Source organism: Suncus etruscus, chromosome 6, assembly GCF_024139225.1.
Source record: "Suncus etruscus isolate mSunEtr1 chromosome 6, mSunEtr1.pri.cur, whole genome shotgun sequence".
NCBI classification, from domain to species: Eukaryota; Metazoa; Chordata; class Mammalia; order Eulipotyphla; family Soricidae; genus Suncus; species Suncus etruscus.
This window is the reverse complement of record NC_064853.1, coordinates 76,100,403-76,124,008: the sequence shown is the minus strand read 5'-3', so window position 1 is coordinate 76,124,008 and position 23,606 is coordinate 76,100,403. Positions and strand designations below refer to the sequence as shown.

The window sequence follows — 23,606 nt, the reverse complement described above, 5'->3', positions numbered from 1 at the left end:
CCTCATTGTCATTCCTTGTTGTTTTCTATATGTGTGCAGATGGGAAACTAGTTTGCTTTTGGTCTCTCTCCCTCCTGGTGGGACCACATTCACCTGCGGGGTAGATGAGATTCCAGGCAGATGCAGAGAGGAAGTTGGTTAGTGGATCATCTCTCTTCCTCTTCTAGTGTTTTATTTTTCACTAACCCAACCAGCAGTATTAGTTCATTGCATCGTGTCAAGATAGTCTCTTCAAAACATGAACCACAAACACCTGTCATTAGATTTGAACAAAGGGGTAATTTCGGAATATATGGAGAGGGTTAATAATCTAAAGCAAGTGCCATGGCTTTAAACCGAATTTTTTTATTGGAAATGCTCAGATTTTTTAATAGCATTTTAATAGCATTCTTAAGCTATAGAATTGAGAAAAAAAGGACTAGAGAGATAGCATAAAGGTAAGGTGTTTAACGCCTTGCATGCAGAAGAACGGTGGTTCGAATCCCATAAGGTCCCCCGAGCCTGCCAGGGGCAATTTCTGAGCATAGAGCCAGGAGTAACCCCTGTGCATTGTCAGGCGTGACCCAAAAGCCAAAAAAAATTTTTTTGAGAGAATGAAAGGATATAACAAAACCAATAGAGTTTTTAAATATAAATGAATTTATCAGTATCAACAAGGCTCTCTAGTTTCATTGATGTAGAATTCAACAGTTTCAAAGAAGACGTTTTTAATAGAATTAATATTACAGATTGAGTTAAGCTATATCTTAACTAACTTATTATCTTTGTTAGATTATTTTATATATTTTTATTTATTTTGCTACGATTTTTGAGGACTTCTATTTTTATCTTCACATGATTAAACTGTAGCCTTTATTTATTGTGATTTATAGGGTTTGGAAACAGCATAGTGAGTTTCCTCCTTTGAGAAAAGTGTTGCCTTCATTGAGGGAAGTAAGGAAGCAAGAGATTTATCAAGATTTATGAAAAATCAGCATTAGGTGTTTGGAAGCTAATTTAATAATGTTTGAAATTATCTAAGTACATATTATTTAGTTGAAACATGGGTTTTTAAAAACTGATCTGGAAGTGAGAAATAAATCTATTCCTGTGTAAAAGAGTAAAAAATGGCTCCGTATTAGAATGTGTCTTTCATTTGTTTTATTTCTGCTGTTATTTATTTATTTATTTTAATAATATCTTTATTTAAACACCTTGATTACAAACATAATTTTGATTAGGTTTCAGTCATGTAAAGAACACCCCTTTCACTAGTGCAACATTCCCACCACCATTGCCCCAAATCTGCCTCCACCCCACCCCACCCCACCCCCACCTGTACTCTAGACAGGCTTTCCAGTTCCCTCATTCATTCACATGGTTATGATAGTTTTCAATATAGTTATTTCTCTAACTTCACTCACCACTCTTTTTTTTTTCATGAAGTGAACTAGAAATTTCAGCCTCCTCTCTTTGTCTCTGAGGATTGTTGCAAAGGTGTCTTTCGTTTTACTTAAAACCCATAGATGAGTGAGACTATTCTGCATATATCTCTCCCTCTGACTTATTTCACACAGCATGATAGATTCTATGTACATCCATCTATAGGAAAATCTCATGACTTCATCTCTCCTGATGGCTGCATATGATTCCATTGTGTATATGTACCACACTTTCTTTAGCCATTCATCTGTTGAAGGGCATCTTGGTTGTTTCCAGAGCCTGGCTATTGTGAATAGTGCTTCAATAAATATAGGTGTGAGGAAGGGGTTTTTGTTTTGTATTCTTGTGTTCCTAGGGGATATCCCTAGGAGTGGTATAGCTGGATCGAATGGGAGCTCAATTTCCAGTTTTTGGAGGAATCTCCATATAGCTTTCCAAAGGTTGGACTAGGCGGCATTCCCACCAGCAATGGATAAAAGTTCCTTTTTTCCACATCCCACCAGTATTAATTGTTGTCATTCTTTATGATGTGCGCCAATCTCTGTAGTGTGAGATAGTACCTCAAAGTTGTTTTGATTTGTATCTCCCTGATGATTAGTCACTAGGAGCATTTTTTCATGTACCTTTTCTCATTTGTATTTCTTTCTTTTTTTTTTTTATCAAAGTGTCTGCTCATTTCTTCTCCCCATTTTTTGATGGGATTAGATTTTTTTTTCTTGTAAAGCTCTGTCAGTGCCCTGTATATTTTGGATATTAGTGCCTTATCTGATCAATATTGGGTGAATAGTTTCTCCCATACATTGGGTGGCTCTTGTATCCTGGACACTATTTCCTTTGAGGTGCAGAAGCTTCTCAGCTTAATGTATTCCCATCTGTTTATCTCTGCTTCCACTTGTATGGAAAGTGCAGTTTCCTCCTTGAAGATGCCTTTAGTCTCAATGTCATGGAGTGTTTTACCTACGTTTTGCAACAAGTGGTGTTGGCAGAACTTGTTAGCCACTTGCAAAAAAGCAAACATAGACTGCCAGTTAACATCATGTATGAAGATAAAATCCAAATGGATTGAAGACCTTGATATCAGACCTGATACCATAAAGTATATAGAACAGCATATAGGTGTCTTTCATTTGTAAAGATCTGGATTACCTGACATTGCAACAACAGTAATAAATTGTAAAATTAAGACATCCATAGATTCAATTTCATTTTTTTGGATTTGATTTGGTTATTGGATTCCTTTACTGTATTCAGTGCTTACTACTGGCTTTGCACTACAGAATCGTTTCTGGTGGCCAATACAGGGTTCCAACAGTCAAACCCGACTTAGCTGTGTGCAAGGATGATACCCTGTCCTTTTACTACATTTTAGTACCCATACCATGATTCTTAAAATTAAATATTTGTGATTATAAAGTTTATTATTCCATAGTTGTTTTGTCATGTGTGTCCATTTATGGTACCCAATGGTTTAATCCAGATTATGTGATGGCAATCTACAGCAGAAAAGAGGAAGTAAGAGAGAGGAGATGAGAGAGAGATGTTAGGAGGTTCTGCAGACTCATTGGCACATCTGCTGATCTTATTGGGGGAGATATGAATCTTCAATGGTTTTTCTGAATTAGCCCAAGTTGAGACGAGGAGCCTGGACCTTCATATTTCATGCCAAGTGGTCACTGATTACAAGCTGTTTCAGGAAGGGACATATCATAGAGTATGTAGCTCTTTTCAGTTAAGAAACATTTCTTGAGAGGCTAACAGCAGAAAACTGTCTGTTGATAACATTCCCAGAAGCTGGGGTACTATGACCTTCTATCGTGAATAGTACTTTACTGTGTCCCTCAACCCAAAGACCAAAAGGAACTGGAAATTTTAGAATTTTTTTCTGCTCCAAAGCCTAATTTAATCAACACAAAGGTACTCTTTCTTGGACAGGAATTTTTATCTAATGACAATGACTCTATGGTAATAAGAATCAAGGCAAAATAAGTTGCTTCCTTAGAAATGTGCATACAAATGTAAAAACAAATAAGATAAATCAAAGGAGAATTATGTGTCTCCAAGTCCTAGTATGACCATTCTGAGGCAGGGGAACTATCTATTCATCTAAGAGATTGAAACAAAATGCTTAATAGTTCTGCAACTTGTTCAAAGACTTTATCCAGCTCTTTTACTCGCATATATTTTTCTTAGTTCTTTGGCTCATTTACAGGAATAAATTTATAAGCACATGTATCACTATTAATGTACCTGAAATTTTATATAAATATATGCAGTGGGGCTCATTATTATACTTTTTTGAACCTTGCAAATAAATTATTAGGATATAATTTTCATAAAAACTAAACAGTTTTAAGCCTGCAATTAAAAAAATGGCATAAAACACAAAGATAAAATTACTTAAAAGATATAATTCTCTAATTACTTCATTGCAATTGACTATAATTTTTGCTTTGGGCTTTACTTATATTAACTGAAGCTGTATGATGACATAATGTTGGGCTGTGTATACCTCATTAGTTTTGTTTCAATAACTACTATAAAGGGAATTAAAACTAGCCTTTTTGCAAGCACTCACACCATTCAGTTCAACAAATTCTGTAAGTCAAAAGGGATTATATTTTTTGGTTAGTTAGGTTAATAAACTTAAAAAACTGCTAATAAAGTTATGCAAGTATACTATGTGCGTAACTCATGTTGCGAGTCTCTCGAGAAATTAAATACTTTCACATAAAATATTATCATATTCAGCAAAGAAACATTTTCCCTACTAACATGAGTGAAGTTCTAATATATTTATTTGCTATTTTTTGTCTTAAAGTTAACAAATGAACATACCCACTAGATTGGATGTTATAATTATATATCATATCAAACAATAAAATGGCAGTACATATAGTTTAACTTTAAATTGCAAAAATAAAATGATAACATGTATATTTTAATAATGTGCACAATCTTGTATTTATTGTGTACAGAGTATCTATGATGTATTTGTCTTTTTTAAAGAATCATATAAGCAAAACTGAAATTATTTTTAAAATACTCAAATGTTCCAATGATAGGAAAATGTCACAAATGCACATGTTTCCAGAATTCACTTTTGGGAAAATATTTTCTAAATAAAATATATGTAATATAATAATATAATATAATATATAAATACTAAAATAACTATTTAATGAATAGTTGTTTAAATATATAAAGTAATTTATAATATATTTATTTAGCATCCTAAATAAGTGTTCCAATGGTCTTTTTCTACTAGAAGATCTAAAAAGCACCATGTCTAATTTTTGTTTCAATATTTTAATTAATTTTGCCCCATTAAAGTGTTTTAGTTAAATTATGGATGACTAGTAATTTCCTGTCTTTTTTTTTTTAAATATGGAACACTTCACGAATTTGCCTGTCATCTCTGCGCAGGGGCCATGCTAATTTTCTCTGTATCGTTCCAATTTTAGTATATGTGCTGCCGAAGCGAGCACAATTTCCTGTCTTTTATAAATAGCAGAAAATTATACACATATACTTCATCTATGTAACCTAATATTTAATGTATTAGACAAAAAAAAAGAAATCAAGGGATCAAAGACAGGCATTCTACTTCTCTCATTCATTACCATTTTCATGATAGTTGTTAGTATAGTTATTTCCCTTACTGCACTCACCACTCTTCCTGGTGAGTTTCATATAGTAAAACTTCCAGCCCTTATCTCTATTGTCTATGGGAATTATTACAATATTTTCTTTTATTTTTTTTAAACCCATAGATTAGTGAGACTATTCTGTGCCTAACTCTTAATAAAATATTTGAACAAGTGCAAAGACATAGTACAGGTATAGAGTGAATTCTATGCATGTATAGGACCCTGGTTTTATCCTCAGCATTATACAGCCTCCCAGCACTACTTGTAATACTCTTCTAAGTATTCTAAGCTTTGTCCTATCAGAGATTCTGAGCATTTGTTTTACTCATAACCCCTAATTGCCAGACAAATGTAATACAAGAGTACAGGCAGAAACACCTCTGATTCTTTATGTGGTTGATTTTGAATTTAATTTTGTTTGATGCACATTCAGAAATATTTCACTGTTAATTAATTTTTTCAAATCCCACATTCAGTTAGTAGTTTAAGAAGCAGTCATCTATTTACCATAAGAGTTGTAATATTAAATACAAGAGAAGACATCTGAAATGGATAATTTTTTATTTACGCATTCTCTTATTTCTACACATAAGATTTTAATAGAAGCCATCATCTTCAGAATTCCTTATTGTTCTTTGGTGATAATTGTTTTTTTTAAATTAAAATTTTCACTACTGGTAAGGGTCCTGACATATAACATCAGTGACCCCAATTGCTTTAAAAAAATATCTAATCAGTTCCCTATGACAAGTGAGTGAGATTTCATTATGACATTTACATATTATTTATATTGCCTCACTTTTAAAAAAGAAGGAAAGTCAGGAGCTTATTTAGAGGCCAGGCAATAGTGAATTTTACTATTCTAATATATAATCTGTTGACATTATTTTCAACTTTTAAAAAATTGGCTTTAATAATAACCACATAACTATTCAAACTTGTATTTGAATAGTTAAATTTGTATTTTCAGCGAACATTTAACATAGAGGGAAAAAAGACAAGCTAGAGAGACAAATTAAGAAGCTTTCTGATGTGTTAGATTACTTCAACAACAGATAGACAGTACTGTATACTTTTCTAAAGTAATTATTATCCAATGGTAGGAGAAGTGTCAAGATGTAAAGAAAAGAACCCTTCAAAAATTCAGTATGAAGAGGCTAGAGAGACAGAACAAATGGGAAAGTTGCTTTCCTTTCTTATGGTCAACCTGTGTGCAGTTGATCCCTTGAACATAAATAGTAGTGGTCCTTAAATGTAGACCCAGGAGTAGGCACTGAGCACCATCAAGTATGGCCAGTTCCTTCCCTCTCAAAAACTATTTCCTAATAATTTGAGGAGCTGCAAAAAAGATTTTTTTGTTTTTGTTTTTGTTTTTTTGGGGGGGCATACTAGGTGACAGGGGTTACTCCTAGCTATGCACTTAGAAATCGCTTCTGGCCTGGGGGAGCAGATGGGACGCTAGGGGATCAAACCGCGGTTAGCTCCGGCAAGGCAGACACCTTACTTCTCCATGCCACCGCTCCGGCCCCCCAAAAGATTATTTTAATGTAGGTTAATCATTTTTCAGCATAAAGGTATTGCTATAAGTTTAGCTTCTTGAAGTGTGTTTTATTGGTGCATTAGTATTTCCTTATAATACCAGTGGGTAAACCAGTAACCTAGTGAATGGGGTGTGCTTATGAAAGTGAATGTAAATGCAGTCCATATCATTTTCATTTTTCACCTGAGAGTCATTTAGGGCACTATTTCACACTCTTATAATAATTTTTAGAATTATCTAGTGGTATGTATTATAAATGGAAATAAGATAATTTGTAAAATAATATATGTGCCATGCTTTTTATTTTTTTTTGCTTTTTATAATTAATTGTTTAAAACATCTTTCTTAACCTATAAAATAGGGTTAATAAAATTTGTTCTTATTCCTATGAATGGTAAAATAACATATTCAGCAGAGAAACTGGAAACATCTTACATTTCAATGGGGATATAAAATGGTACATTTACTATATACAACAGCTTGGCAGTTTCTTAAAATTTTAGCATAAAATTGTCATTATGACTTGGCCATTCCACTTTTAAATATATAGCTAAGAAAATTGAAATAATATTTTACATAGAAACTTGTACATTAATGTTCAGAGCATCATTATATGTAATAACCCTATAAGTTGAAATTACTCAGAAATTAACTAATGAATTTAGCCCATTCATATTATTTATAGTATTATTCAATAACTAAGAAAATAAAATATAAATATATGCTGCAACATTGATGAAGCTTACAAACTTTATTTTCTGTAATATAAGCCATTCAAAAAGACTACTTGTTGCAATTCAATTTATAGAACACGCCCAGAAATAGCAAATTAATAGAAAGCAGATTGCTTTCCAGAGATGGAGGTAGGAGATGATGGATAAATGGGAACTAAATGGAGATTGGTATGATGCTTCTTTTGAACATAAAACTTCATAAACTAAAAATGATGGTTATGTGACTGCTAAAATGCTAAAAAATATTCCATTAAATTACAAAATCTCAAGTGGTAAATATTGTACCATATGAATTTCATTTCAAGTAAATGACAATTTTAAAAAGCTCTATCCTGTTAGTATTAGAGGATAATTTTAGAAACCAGATAAATCTAAAGAGTTTCATAGACTCTAAATCATATTGAAGAGTCATGTCATGCCATAGAGAACACAGTCCTCAGTGTTTGTAATGAGATAGAGGGTTTGAATGAAAATAATTTTTATGCCCAGTCATAGGAAAAGCCACACAGAGGATAATTGTCACTCAGGACACTTGCTCGGAAGAACTTGATGGAAGAGAAAAACCAGACAAAGAATTTATTATAGGCTCTTGCCCTCCAAGCATACTGTCCTCACTTGAACACATATCTCACTGGTTGACCATTTTTATTCTGGAGAAGCTTTTGTTTCTCTCTTGAACACATACTTCTCTCTCTTCTCAAGTCTTTCTAAAAAAAAGTTCCTTGCTTCACCAAAAAACGAGTTCATTATAAAAGAAAATGAAGGTGCAGAAAACATGTAAAGAAATGCAGCATTCTGTTGGAATGTTTTGAGTTTACGTAACTGCAGGTGTATAAAACCTCTTCTTGTTATACTGGAAAACTCAAAAGGATAGAAGATTCCTTTGGTTATCTTCTTTCTTTTGTCACTGCTCAACACAGATAGATATTACATGTGTTTATGTGGCTGATTGTTTGGTGTGGGATCAAATCTGGTTGCATTCATGTCTTAATCCTGACTCTGATGGGGCAGTCAGTGTCTGGGATCAGGGATGGAACACTAGCAGGCCAAGTGCCAGGCAAGCATATAGTGGCCTGCTGTATTATCTCTTTAGTCTAGAAACATTTTTCTCTTTTATTTTTTTATTTTTAAAACAATCTTCTATTTGAAATCCTAAGCAAGACTGTAATCTGGTAAATAGATTGTAAGCTCCACCCTCTGAAAGTTTTGCATATTGTCCCTCTCTATAGAGATGCCTGGAGACAGTTTTTCCTATTAAAAAAGGTGCAGAATTTTTCTACTTCTTGTGGACACAGTATATGGGCCAGAAGACCAGGAGACCAGGGACTGGACATTTAATTCTGAGTAGGAAACAACAAGGTTTCTGAAAAAGAGAGTTACAGGCCGATGATGAAAATGAGACTGATACTATGTCCTAAGTTCTGTTTCTTTCACTACTTGCAATGCTTCATTTCAAAATAAATCTCTTTGCCATTGTAAAGCTGCCATGTTTTCATTTGCTGACAATTGATGAAGTTAGATAAATGATAATGTCGTGTCTTTGTCTAATCCTTGGTTAGAAAACCTCAGACTTAAACATTCCCCAGTGTTGGTCAAAAAAATGCAGTGTGTTTGGCTTTACTGAACATTTTAGGAGGAAGAAGAAAATAAAAGCAACAATAAAAGGCCATGAAACAAATAGTGTCTCCTGTAACTCTCACAAAAGGACTTTAGAATAAAGTAAATAAAATAAAAATAAATACAATCTGGGGGCTCGAGGGACAAAGTAAATGTACATGTTTAAACAGATAAATAAAAAAAGAAAAGGAAAGAAAAAAATAAATAAAATGAACCATGACATTGATTTCAAAATACTTTTTCATGGGGAAGGCTTTGAAAAGTTAGAATTTTGCATAATTTTCTTCTTCTCATTAGTAGTTTGTGAGCATTTTTCTCCTTTCCCCTCACCTTTTTTAATCTCTATTTTTAGATGTAGTTTAAAAAACAAGCCAGTACTAACTTGCCACATTATTTTAATTTTAAGATATTTATATTAGATATCAGAATACTATTCTAATTTTTAATTGAGAAAGTTCTGAGCAACAATCTAAATATAAAACTACCCACGACACAGTTAATTAAATGTCTCTGAATTGTTACTGTTTTCATCTGATAAAACCCTGATATGAATTCTTCAGCTTAAAGCAAGAAGTTATATGAAGAAGAGAGTAGTAAGAAAGGAAAATAATTAGCCTGTCTTTTATAAAAAAAGACGCATAAGTGGCATGTCTATAGCCCAACTAACGTTGTCTATTCAGTTTTCTTATTTCAAAATTCAGTTATCTTAAAGGTGCTTGGTGTATAGATTAGAGGGACCATGTAAACATAGAGATAGAGTAAATAATTCTATTACTTCTACTTATGTAAATTAATTTTGAAGGATAAACTATGTTTCCATTTTATTTTATAAAAATATATGTTTTTAATTAAATTAAATTAAATTATATTTCTTGTCTAAATTTTACAACTCATTTTGGGCTAGAGAGATCGTTCAACAGTGCATCTTTGCATGAAGCAGGCCCTGGTTGATCCCCCCTCCCATCTTCCAAAGAATCCCCCATACTTGAAACAGCACTTAAGGAAAAGACTGATGTGGGAGTCATTTTTGAGCAGTGCTGATATGGAACAAGAACAAAATGCAATTCACCTCAGAATCTATTATCATTTAAGTTTTTAACATCACATAGAGACATCTAGTTTTCTAGATGTCTATCTAGACATCTATAGAACATCTATAGGTTAGGTTCAGTCCTACTGAAGAAACAGGTCAGTACTTTACAATACAAATGCTTGGTTCTCACTGAATGTAGATATCCACCATTATTGCCATCTAGTGTCCACCAGAACAAACCTTCACATTATAATTCAGCCTAAAGGAGTATTACACAAAGATTATTTTTGATATTTGGAATTGGTCTCAAATGAGACAATCACATTGCAATCAGGAGTTGATTGTGCTGTTTTTTCTTCCAATAGGTCTAGAGAAGAAGGTGTTTGTATCATTTTTTCCCAGTAGTAAAATCCTATCACTTCATTTATGCTTCTGTCATACATCCCTTCTCTCGAACTGGCTCTCATAAGATCTTTTCTCAGAAGAGCTTTACAATAATGTTTCACCTGTGTGAATAATATAAATAATCTTCCAATTTAATTTTGTTTTAGTTTTGTTTTGGGGCCACACCCACCAGCACTCAGGGGTTACTCCTAGCTCTATGCCCAGACATCACTCCTGGCAGAAATCAGTCTTAGGGACTATACAAAATGCCAGAGATCAAATCCTGGTTGGCCACATGCAATGTAAATGCCCTACCTGCTGTAATCGCTTAGGCCCAATCTTCTCATTTCAAATAATCAACTATTCATGTTTCCCATGTAAAATAATAGTCACATAATCTGATTATTTATTGGATGTGGACATCTTACTCTGCCTAACTTATAAGATGCAGATGACCTTATTAGAGGTTGGAAAAGGTTAGCATATGGCTCAAATCTGATCTGTTGTCCACTTGCCTAAATTAACATGCTCATTTATTTATGTAATGGTTTGATTTTGCTCTATCTAAAAAAATTGCATAGCTATGGGCCATAGCCTAAAATAGTTACTAACTGGAGTTTTACAGAGATTTTGGACTCCTACTCTATAATACAAAATATTGATTTGTTGACTTATAATAGAAATTTTTTCCACAGCAGCACTGAAAACTTTTGATTTATATGATACATTATTATCTCCCCTTGTTTACTCAGTGTAAAGCTAAATGTTGATAGGGTGAGCCACCATACAAGAAATCAGACCATTTGCAAAAAAATGTCACTAAATAAGCTATGAGCCTAGAAGTTGCTGCTTATACAGGCCTTAGACCTCACATTGGCCTCAATGTGTGTGACCTTCACTTTCTCAGGACAAAACTCCATTAACTATAGAAAGCAAATGTAATCTCACTCACATGGCAACTTTTACATACTGACCTTTCTTTTTTTTTTTTTTTGCCCACCAAATACAATAGGAAATTAGTGATATAAGATCTAAGTGCTTTTTATCATGATTTTTTATTTATTTATTTATTTTGGTATTTGGGCCACACCCAGGGATACACAGGGATTACTCCCAGCTGTGCGCTCAGAAATTGCTGCTACTTGGGTGTGGGGAACCATATGGGATGACCAAATGGAACCCACCTCCCGTCCTGGGCCAGACACATGCAAGGCAAATGTCCTACATCTGTGCTGTCGCTCTGGCCCCTTATCATGATTTAAGCTTGACTGTTGTCTCAAATTTTTCAACCTCCCTGTATTGTGTGGATCATTAGTTTTTTGTCAAGGGCAAATCTAATTTGTTTTAGATTCATTTTACATAATTTTATTCTCAAAGGTAACTTTATGCACAAATTTTGCAGAGAATTGTCTTTTTTTGTTTGTTTGTTTTTGTTTTTGGGCCACACCCAGGGGTTATTTCTGGCTATGTGCTCAGAAATTGCTCCTGGCTCCTGGCTCGGGGGACCAAAAGGGGACCCAGGTCTTTCCTGGGTCAGCAGTGTGCAAGGCAAACGCCTCTCAACAGAGAGTCAATGTAAGCTCAGTGGCCAAAACACTTGACTCATGCGCAGGTGTTTATGCTCAGGCAGAGACCTCTATCTTCAATGAATGTTTAACTCTGGGATGGTTTCCTAGTGACAAGTAAGAAACAGTGCCGGAAGTTGACCATCAGCTAGCAAGCCTTTACTATATTGTGAATGGTGGATTTATAATTTTTGTACAAAGTTAAATACCTTCATTTCACATTGTAGTATGTCTACTGTTTTTCCTTATACTCATATTTTCTTTCCCTGAACAAATGAATTTTCATAATTCTTAGCTTTCTTTTATGATTAAAACATTTGATAAGTGATACTAGGATGACTGGTAATTTTAAGTATAAAATATAGAATGCCTGAATACTTTTTCATATTTTTAAATAAATTGATTTTTTTTAATCCTTAAGCTATATTGAAGTAAGTAGCTTGAAACATTGGGATGTCCTGTGGAATGCATGGAAGATAAATTTTAAAAATAATATTTTCATTTTAAATTGAACTAATACTACACATACAAAAATTTCAAGCATGAATATATCAGCTAAGGTGCTTGATCCTTGGCACTGAATTCTCCCAAGTGCCACCAAGACAAATTCCATCAAAACACTCATCCATCAAAACACTCATCCTCAAGCACAGGATAAACCCTGATTACCACTTCACCACTAGGGTCTTTGGCACTTTTATGAAAGTGGAGTAACAGTAAAATTTAGCACATCAAAACATCAACATTAACACTTTAGTAACTCTCTTATCTCAATTTCAATAATACTGCTAAAAATATTATCTTTAAGTCATTAAAATTAACATGAGTGATTACTCCATTGTTTACCTCTATAAAAAAGTAATGTTGCTATCTAAAATACAATGCATATAATTTAACAAATGTAGTCTAGAAGTTGGAGAATACTAAACTAATTGGAAGTCTTGGGACTAGTGTACAATGGATAGGGTGCTTGCCTTTCATGCTGCTGATCCCAGTTCAAACCCTGACATCCTATATGGTCTCTATCACACCACTAGAAGTAATTTCTTAGTGCAGAGCCAGGAGTAACACCTGAGGAGGGTGTGAAACCCTCCTCCCAAATTTAAACATCAGTAGTAGAAAATAAGAAAAATTTATTAATTACTTAAAATTTGCCCCTATTACAATAATTCAATCAACTAAAAAATGAAATTCATGCCATGGCCAGAAAATACCCTTTCTAAGATTTATATATGCCAAAAGAGCATGAAAAATTGATCAACATGATTTTTGAAGTCTTGATTTTTGAATTAGCTATATAATTTTCTGTGAAACAGTATGGATAATGTAGACTTTGATTTATTTTTAATTGACCAAATTTTTTTTTTTTTTTTTTTTTTTCTTATTCATGGGTGAGTTTTATTCCAGAGAGCAATTGGACTTCTCTCATATTTTTCTACAGGTTAATTTGAAGAATTAATGTGTATACCTCTTCTTTTTTTTTTTTTTTTTTAATTTTTTTTTTTATTTAAACACCTTGATTACATACATGATTGTGTTTGGGTTTCAGTCATAAAAGGAACACCACCCATCACCAGTGCAACATTCCCATCACCCAAGTCCCAAATCACCCTCCTCCCCACCCAACCCCCGCCTGTACCCTAAACAGGCTCTACATTTCCCTCATACATTCTCAATATTAGGACAGTTCAAAATGTAGTTATTTCTCTAACTAAACTCATCACTCTTTGTGGTGAGCTTCCTGAGGTGAGCTGGAACTTCCAGCTCTTTTCTCTTTTGTGTCTGAAAATTATTATTACAAGGGTGTCTTTCATTTTTCTTAAAACCCATAGATGAGTGAGACCATTCTGCGTTTTTCTCTCTCTCTCTGACTTATTTCACTCAGCATAATAGATTCCATGTACATCCATGTATAGGAAAATTTCATGACTTCATCTCTCCTGACAGCTGCATAATATTCCATTGTGTATATGTACCACAGTTTCTTTAGCCATTCATCTGTTGAAGGGCATCTTGGTTGTTTCCAGAGTCTTGCTATGGTAAATAGAGCTGCAATGAATATAGGTGTAAGGAAGGGGTTTTTGTATTGTATTTTTGTGTTCCTAGGGTATATTCCTAGGAGTGGTATAGCTGGATCGTATGGGAGCTCGATTTCCAGTTTTTGGAGGAATCTCCATATCGCTTTCCATAAAGGTTGAACTAGACAGCATTCCCACCAGCAGTGGATAAGAGTTCCTTTCTCTCCACATCCCCGCCAACACTGTTTATTCTCATTCTTTGTGATGTGTGCCATTCTCTGGGGTGTGAGGTGGTATCTCATCGTTGTTTTGATTTGCATCTCCCTGATGATTAGTGATGTGGAACATTTTTTCATGTGTCTTTTGGCCATGCGTATTTCTTCTTTGTCAAAGTGTCTGTTCATTTCTTCTCCCCATTTTTTGATGGGGTTAGATGTTTTTTTCTTGTAAAGTTCTGTCAGTGCCTTGTATATTTTGGAGATTAGCCCCTTATCTGATGGGTATTGGGTGAATAGTTTCTCCCACTCAGTGGGTGGCTCTTGTATCCTGGGCACTATTTCCTTTGAGGTGCAGAAGCTTCTCAGCTTAATATATTCCCATCTGTTAATCTCTGCTTTCACTTGCTTGGAGAGTGCAGTTTCCTCCTTGAAGATGCCTGTAATGTCCTGTAGTGTTTTGCCTATGTGCTGTTCTATATATCTTATGGTTTTGGGGCTGATATCGAGGTCTTTAATCCATTTGGATTTTACCTTTGTACATGATGTTAGCTGGGGGTCTAAGTTTAATTTTTTGCAAGTGGCTATCCAATTGTGCCAACACCACTTGTTGAAGAGGCTTTCCCTGCTCCATTTAGGATTTCCTGCTCCTTTATCAAAAATTAGATGGTTGTATCTCTGGGGAACATTTTCTGAGTATTCAAGCCTATTCCACTGATCTGAGGACCTATCCTTATTCCAATACCATGCTGTTTTGATAACTGTTGCTTTGTAGTACAGTTTAAAGTTGGGAAAAGTAATTCCTCCCATATTCTTTTTCCCAATGATTGCTTTAGCTATTCGAGGGTGTTTATTGTTCCAAATGAATTTCAAAAGTGTCTGATCCACTTCTTTGAAGAATGTCATGGGTATCTTTAGAGGGATGGCATTAAATCTGTATAATGCCTTGGGGAGTATTGACATTTTGATGATGTTAATCCTGCCAATCCATGAGCAGGGTATGTGTTTCCATTTCCGTGTGTCCTCTCTTATTTCTTGGAGCAGAGTTTTATAGTTTTCTTTGTATAGGTCCTTCACATATTTAGTCAAGTTGATTCCAAGATATTTGAGTTTGTGTGGTACTATTGTGAATGGGGTTGTTTTCTTAATGTCCATTTCTTCTTTATTACTGTTGGTGTATAGAAAGGCCATTGATTTTTGTGTGTTAATTTTGTAGCCTGCCACCTTGCTATATGAGTCTATTGTTTCTAGAAGCTTTTTGATAGAGTCTTTAGGGTTTTCTAAGTAGAGTATCATGTCATCTGCAAACAGTGAGAGCTTGACTTCTTCCTTTCCTATCTGGATTCCCTTGATATCCTTTTCTTGCCTAATCGCTATAGCAAGTACTTCCAGTGCTATGTTGAATAGGAGTGGTGAGAGAGGACAGCCTTGTCTTGTGCCAGAATTTAGAGGGAAGGCTTTCAGTTTTTCTCCATTGAGGATAATATTTGCCACTGGCTTGTGGTAGATGGCCTTCACTATATTGAGAAAGGTTCCCTCCATTCCCATCTTGCTGAGAGTTTTGATCAAGAATGGGTGTTGGACCTTATCAAATGCTTTCTCTGCATCTATTGATATGATCATGTGGTTTTTATTTTTCTTGTTATTGATGTTGTGTATTATGTTGATAGATTTACGGATGTTAAACCAGCCTTGCATTCCTGGGATGAAACCTACTTGATCGTAGTGGATGATCTTCTTAACGAGGCATTGAATCCTATTTGCCAGGATTTTGTTGAGGATCTTTGCATCTGCATTCATCAGTGATATTGGTCTGTAATTTTCTTTTTTGGTAGCGTCTCTGTCTGGTTTAGGTATCAAGGTGATGTTGGCTTCATAAAAGCTATTTGGAAGTGTTTCTGTTTGTTCAATTTCATGAAAGAGTCTTGCCAAGATTGGCAGTAGTTCCTCTTGGAAAGTTTGATAGAATTCATTAGTGAATCCATCTGGACCTGGGCTTTTGTTTTTCGGCAGACATTTGATTACTGTTTTAATTTCATCAATGGTGATGGGGGTGTTTAGATATGCTACATCCTCTTCCTTCAACCGTGGAAGATTATAAGAGTCCAAGAATTTATCCATTTCTTCCAGGTTCTCATTTTTAGTGGCGTAGAGTTTTTCAAAGTAGTTTCTGATTACCCTTTGAATCTCTGTCATATCAGTAGTGATCTCTCCTTTTTCATTCCTGATACGAGTTATCAAGTTTCTCTCTCTCTCTTTCTGTGTTAGGTTTGCCAGTGGTCTATCAATCTTGTTTATTTTTTCAAAGAACCAACTTCTGCTTTCGTTGATCTTTCGGATTGTTTTTTGAGTTTCCACTTCGTTGATTTCTGCTCTCAGCGTTGTTATTTCCTTCTGTCTTCCTGTTCTTGGGTCCTTTTGTTGAGCATTTTCTAGTTCTATTAGCTGTGTCATTAAGCTACTCAGGTAAGCTCCTTCTTCCTTCCTGATGTGTGCTTGCAAAGCTATAAATTTTCCTCTCAGTACTGCTTTTGCTGTGTCCCATAAGTTCTGAGAGTTTGTGTCTTTATTGTCATTTGTTTCCAGGAACCTTTTTATTTCCTCCTTGATTTCATCTCGGACCCACTGGTTATTGAGCATGAGGCTGTTTAACTTCCAGGTGTTAAAGTGTTTCTTCTGAGTCCCTTTGGAGTTCACAAATAATTTCAGAGCCTTGTGGTCAGCGAAGGTAGTCTGCAAAATTTCTATCCTCTTGATCTTATGGAGGTATGTTTTATGTGCCAGCATGTAGTCTATCCTGGAGAATGTCCCATGTACATTGGAGAAGAATGTGTATCCAGGTTTCTGGGGATGGAGTGTCCTATATATATCCACTAGGCCTCTTTCTTCCATTTCTCTCCTCAGGTCTAGTATATTCTTGTTGGGTTTCAGTCTGGTTGACCTGTCCAGTGTTGACAAAGCCGTGTTTAGGTCCCCCACAATTATTGTGTTGTTGTTGATATTATTTTTCAGATTTGTCAGCAGTTGTATTAAATATTTTGCTGGCCCCTCATTCGGTGCATATATGTTTAGGAGAGTGAATTCTTCCTGCTCTACGTACCCCTTGATTAATATAAAATGTCCGTCTTTGTCCCTTACAACCTTCCTGAGTATAAAGTTTGCATTATCTGATATTAGTATGGCCACTCCAGCTTTTTTATGGGTGTTGTTTGCTTGGATAACTTTTCTCCAGCCTTTTATTTTGAGTCTATGTTTGTTCTGACTATTTCAGGTGCGTTTCTTGTAGGCAGCAGAAGGTTGGATTGAGTTTTTTGATCCATTTAGCCACTCTGTGTCTCTTAACTGGTGCATTTAGTCCATTGACGTTGAGAGAAAGAATTGTCCTGGGATTTAACGCCATCTTTATTTCAAAATTTGGTGTGTCTTTTGGGTAGTCTTGTCTTAGATTAGGTCTTTCAGTTTTTCTCTTAAGACTGGTTTTGTGTCTGTGAAGTTTCTGAGCTGTTTTTTGTCTGTGAAACCATGTATTCTTCCATCAAACCGGAAAGTGAGTTTTGCTGGGTATAGTATTCTGGGTGAAGCATTCATTTCATTCAGTCTTGTCACAATATCCCACCACTGCTTTCTGGCATTGAGCGTTTCTGGTGACAGGTCTGCTGTAAATCTCAGGGAAGCTTGCTTGAACATGATTTCCCCTTTTGATCTTGCTGTTTTCAGAATTCTGTCTCTATCTGTGGGATTTGTCATTGTGACTAGGATGTGTCTTGGGGTGGTTTTTCTGGGGTCTCTTTTGGTTGGTACTCTTCGGGCATGCAGGATTTGATCACATATATTCTTTAGCTCTGGGAGTTTCTCTTTAATGATGTTCTTGACCATTGATTCTTCCTGGAAATTTTCTTCCTGGGTCTCTGGGACTCCAATGATTCTTAAGTTGTTTCTGTTGATCTTATCATAGACTTCTATTTTCGTCTGTTCCCATTCTTTGACTAATTTTTCCATTGTCTGCTCATTTGCTTTAAGTTTTTTGTCCAATCTCTCCTGCTGTATGGAATTGTTATGTATCTCATCTTCCACAGCACCAAGTCTATTCTCAGCTTCTGATACCCTGTCCCAGAGCTTATCCATTTTGTCATTCACTTCGTTTACTGAGTTTTTCAGGCCTGTTAGTTGACATGTTATTTCAGTTTGGAGTTTTGTCATTTCTGCCTTCATATTTTCTTGGTTCTTATTAGTGTTCTGTTCAACTCGATCCATGGTTTCTTGGAGTCTGTTGAGCACCTTCCATATTGCTAGTCTAAAGTCCTTATCTGAGAGGTTGATTAGTTGTTCAGTCATTATCTGGTCCTCAGAATTGTCATCTTCATTCTCTATGTCTGATGCTGGCCTGCGCTGTTTCCCCATTGTCACATTTGTATTGTGGGTTTTTCTACGTGTTGTAGTGGTATTCATTGTCTATATGATGTAGGCAGCACACTCCTCTGGCTCCTCCCTTTCTGGATGGGCTGACTTGCCTCTAAGGGAGGGGAGTCCTCCGTGGATGAAGCCTCACACTGGGTCAAATCTTAGGCCCGAGCATGTAACAGAGAAGACAGTCCAGAGAGAAATGTTTGCTTCTGTGATATAGCGCCGTTCTTAGTGTGATTTTTCCTTCTTGTTGCAATGGAGTTCTTTCTTTAGAAAGAGTGCACGGCCGCGTAGCGAAGCGGAGCGGCCGTGCTCCTCTGAGCCTCTTTTTGCCCCACTCGCAAGAGTTTCACGCAAGAGGACAGTAGACAGACATAGACAGGTCACACTCACAGTCTTTCACAGCTGAGCCCCACTGGGCCGGTGTACTTTCGCGGATTTTCCCCGCCTGGTGTCACACACAGGGAGCCAGCTTTTGCAAAGGATAGCCGGTTTTTATGCTCTGAAGTCCCTCCCTGAAAATGGCGTCTGGGCGAGCGAGGTTTCTGGAGGCTCTTTTTGCCCCACTCGCAAGAGTTTCACGCAAGAGGACAGTAGACAGACATAGACAGGTCACACTCACAGTCTTTCACAGCTGAGCCCCACTGGGCCGGTGTACTTTCGAGGATTTTCCCCGCCTGGTGTCACACACAGGGAGCCAGCTTTTGCAAAGGATAGCCGGCTTTTATGCTCTGAAGTCCCTCCCTGAAAATGGCGTCTGGGCGAGCGAGGTTTCTGGAGGCTCTTTTTGCCCCACTCGCAAGAGTTTCACGCAAGAGGACAGTAGACAGACATAGACAGGTCACACTCACAGTCTTTCACAGCTGAGCCCCACTGGGCCGGTGTACTTTCGCGGATTTTCCCCGCCTGGTGTCACACACAGGGAGCCAGCTTTTGCAAAGGATAGCCGGTTTTTATGCTCTGAAGTCCCTCCCTGAAAATGGCGTCTGGGCGAGCGAGGTTTCTGGAGGCTCTTTTTGCCCCACTCGCAAGAGTTTCACGCAAGAGGACAGTAGACAGACATAGACAGGTCACACTCACAGTCTTTCACAGCTGAGCCCCACTGGGCCGGTGTACTTTCGCGGATTTTCCCCGCCTGGTGTCACACACAGGGAGCCAGCTTTTGCAAAGGATAGCCGGCTTTTATGCTCTGAAGTCCCTCCCTGAAAATGGCGTCTGGGCGAGCGAGGTTTCTGGAGGCTCTTTTTGCCCCACTCGCAAGAGTTTCACGCAAGAGGACAGTAGACAGACATAGACAGGTCACACTCACAGTCTTTCACAGCTGAGCCCCACTGGGCCGGTGTACTTTCGCGGATTTTCCCCGCCTGGTGTCACACACAGGGAGCCAGCTTTTGCAAAGGATAGCCGGCTTTTATGCTCTGAAGTCCCTCCCTGAAAATGGCGTCTGGGCGAGCGAGGTTTCTGGAGGCTCTTTTTGCCCCACTCGCAAGAGTTTCACGCAAGAGGACAGTAGACAGACATAGACAGGTCACACTCACAGTCTTTCACAGCTGAGCCCCACTGGGCCGGTGTACTTTCGCGGATTTTCCCCGCCTGGTGTCACACACAGGGAGCCAGCTTTTGCAAAGGATAGCCGGTTTTTATGCTCTGAAGTCCCTCCCTGAAAATGGCGTCTGGGCGAGCGAGGTTTCTGGAGGCTCTTTTTGCCCCACTCGCAAGAGTTTCACGCAAGAGGACAGTAGACAGACATAGACAGGTCACACTCACAGTCTTTCACAGCTGAGCCCCACTGGGCCGGTGTACTTTCGCGGATTTTCCCCGCCTGGTGTCACACACAGGGAGCCAGCTTTTGCAAAGGATAGCCGGCTTTTATGCTCTGAAGTCCCTCCCTGAAAATGGCGTCTGGGCGAGCGAGGTTTCTGGAGGCTCTTTTTGCCCCACTCGCAAGAGTTTCACGCAAGAGGACAGTAGACAGACATAGACAGGTCACACTCACAGTCTTTCACAGCTGAGCCCCACTGGGCCGGTGTACTTTCGCGGATTTTCCCCGCCTGGTGTCACACACAGGGAGCCAGCTTTTGCAAAGGATAGCCGGTTTTTATGCTCTGAAGTCCCTCCCTGAAAATGGCGTCTGGGCGAGCGAGGTTTCTGGAGGCTCTTTTTGCCCCACTCGCAAGAGTTTCACGCAAGAGGACAGTAGACAGACATAGACAGGTCACACTCACAGTCTTTCACAGCTGAGCCCCACTGGGCCGGTGTACTTTCGCGGATTTTCCCCGCCTGGTGTCACACACAGGGAGCCAGCTTTTGCAAAGGATAGCCGGTTTTTATGCTCTGAAGTCCCTCCCTGAAAATGGCGTCTGGGCGAGCGAGGTTTCTGGAGGCTCTTTTTGCCCCACTCGCAAGAGTTTCACGCAAGAGGACAGTAGACAGACATAGACAGGTCACACTCACAGTCTTTCACAGCTGAGCCCCACTGGGCCGGTGTACTTTCGCGGATTTTCCCCGCCTGGTGTCACACACAGGGAGCCAGCTTTTGCAAAGGATAGCCGGCTTTTATGCTCTGAAGTCCCTCCCTGAAAATGGCGTCTGGGCGAGCGAGGTTTCTGGAGGCTCTTTTTGCCCCACTCGCAAGAGTTTCACGCAAGAGGACAGTAGACAGACATAGACAGGTCACACTCACAGTCTTTCACAGCTGAGCCCCACTGGGCCGGTGTACTTTCGCGGATTTTCCCCGCCTGGTGTCACACACAGGGAGCCAGCTTTTGCAAAGGATAGCCGGTTTTTATGCTCTGAAGTCCCTCCCTGAAAATGGCGTCTGGGCGAGCGAGGTTTCTGGAGGCTCTTTTTGCCCCACTCGCAAGAGTTTCACGCAAGAGGACAGTAGACAGACATAGACAGGTCACACTCACAGTCTTTCACAGCTGAGCCCCACTGGGCCGGTGTACTTTCGCGGATTTTCCCCGCCTGGTGTCACACACAGGGAGCCAGCTTTTGCAAAGGATAGCCGGTTTTTATGCTCTGAAGTCCCTCCCTGAAAATGGCGTCTGGGCGAGCGAGGTTTCTGGAGGCTCTTTTTGCCCCACTCGCAAGAGTTTCACGCAAGAGGACAGTAGACAGACATAGACAGGTCACACTCACAGTCTTTCACAGCTGAGCCCCACTGGGCCGGTGTACTTTCGCGGATTTTCCCCGCCTGGTGTCACACACAGGGAGCCAGCTTTTGCAAAGGATAGCCGGCTTTTATGCTCTGAAGTCCCTCCCTGAAAATGGCGTCTGGGCGAGCGAGGTTTCTGGAGGCTCTTTTTGCCCCACTCGCAAGAGTTTCACGCAAGAGGACAGTAGACAGACATAGACAGGTCACACTCACAGTCTTTCACAGCTGAGCCCCACTGGGCCGGTGTACTTTCGCGGATTTTCCCCGCCTGGTGTCACACACAGGGAGCCAGCTTTTGCAAAGGATAGCCGGTTTTTATGCTCTGAAGTCCCTCCCTGAAAATGGCGTCTGGGCGAGCGAGGTTTCTGGAGGCTCTTTTTGCCCCACTCGCAAGAGTTTCACGCAAGAGGACAGTAGACAGACATAGACAGGTCACACTCACAGTCTTTCACAGCTGAGCCCCACTGGGCCGGTGTACTTTCGCGGATTTTCCCCGCCTGGTGTCACACACAGGGAGCCAGCTTTTGCAAAGGATAGCCGGTTTTTATGCTCTGAAGTCCCTCCCTGAAAATGGCGTCTGGGCGAGCGAGGTTTCTGGAGGCTCTTTTTGCCCCACTCGCAAGAGTTTCACGCAAGAGGACAGTAGACAGACATAGACAGGTCACACTCACAGTCTTTCACAGCTGAGCCCCACTGGGCCGGTGTACTTTCGCGGATTTTCCCCGCCTGGTGTCACACACAGGGAGCCAGCTTTTGCAAAGGATAGCCGGCTTTTATGCTCTGAAGTCCCTCCCTGACCAAATTTTCTTAACAATGATTAAAACCTAATTTAGATTAATAATGTTAATATTCTTTTTTATTTTTATTTTACATTTCTTTTTAAGCCACATATTCAGAAACATTAATTGTTGATTTTAACCCAGAGAAAAATTATGATGTCAGAAAAATATAATTATTCAGCAGTTTTAGATGATAAATGCTAGTTCAGATTTTATTGTTAACAGCTTTCTTGCCTGGAGTATCTTCATAAAACCATATGTAGATGATAGATAATGTTGCCTCTTTGCTTTCTTTTAGATTCTTATTTCTGTCCCAGAGTAGAAATTAAATATATAATTAATTATATAAATAATTTCTGCTTCTGACTAAGAGTTATATATTAAATATGTACATATGTCTATCTTTTAGTATTACTATACATGTGTTTGGTTAGCTGTTAGCATTTATATTTATTTATATAAATTTATATATATTTATATATATCTGCATAGAGAGATTTTTGTATCTACATTGTTTTCCTTCCTTTTCCCTTTATTTTCTTAAATTGATTTTCATTGTTTCTAGAAGGACTCCTCCCATTTTTTGCTTGTTTGAATTTTTGCCCCCCCTTTTTTTTTTCTTTTCTTTTTCTTACCTTCAAACAGACCCACATAACTTGAACCATTTTGTTCTGCCTCACAAATTGAGGGGGAAATAATGGAGGGCACCAAGACCAAACATTCATATGAACATTGAGTAGAAATAAAAAATGATCAGACCTAAACACCAAATCCAAAGCCAACTACAACAGAATTGATATCCAATCTACAACAAGCTAGACACAGAAGAGACCACTTATACTAGCAACCCGAGGGGCAAAAAAGGGTCTATATGGGATGCATGCTGGAAACAGGGGTGGAGGGAGGACAACATTGGTGGTAGGAATGTCCCTGATTCAATGTCACTATGTACCTAAAATACTATTGTGAATGATTTGTAATCCACTTTGGTCAAAATAAAAATTATTGATAATAAAAAAAGATATAGAAAACCTGTCTACGTATCAAAATCTTTTCAGGATGTTCATGTATTTAAAACACCAAATGAAACA

The 23,606-nt window shown here is 38.0% G+C and overlaps 1 protein-coding gene and 1 non-coding gene across 2 annotated transcripts in view; one reads left to right on the top strand and one right to left on the bottom strand.

The window, feature by feature from the left end:
• Nucleotides 1–23,606, top strand: part of MACROD2 (mono-ADP ribosylhydrolase 2) — a 2,173,194-nt gene that overhangs the window by 1,182,620 nt on the left and 966,968 nt on the right. The gene's annotated exons all lie outside the window — the stretch shown is intronic.
• On the bottom strand, nt 4,801–4,907 carry LOC126013106 (U6 spliceosomal RNA). The gene has a single exon (XR_007497438.1). It is a non-coding gene; the product is annotated as a U6 spliceosomal RNA (small nuclear RNA).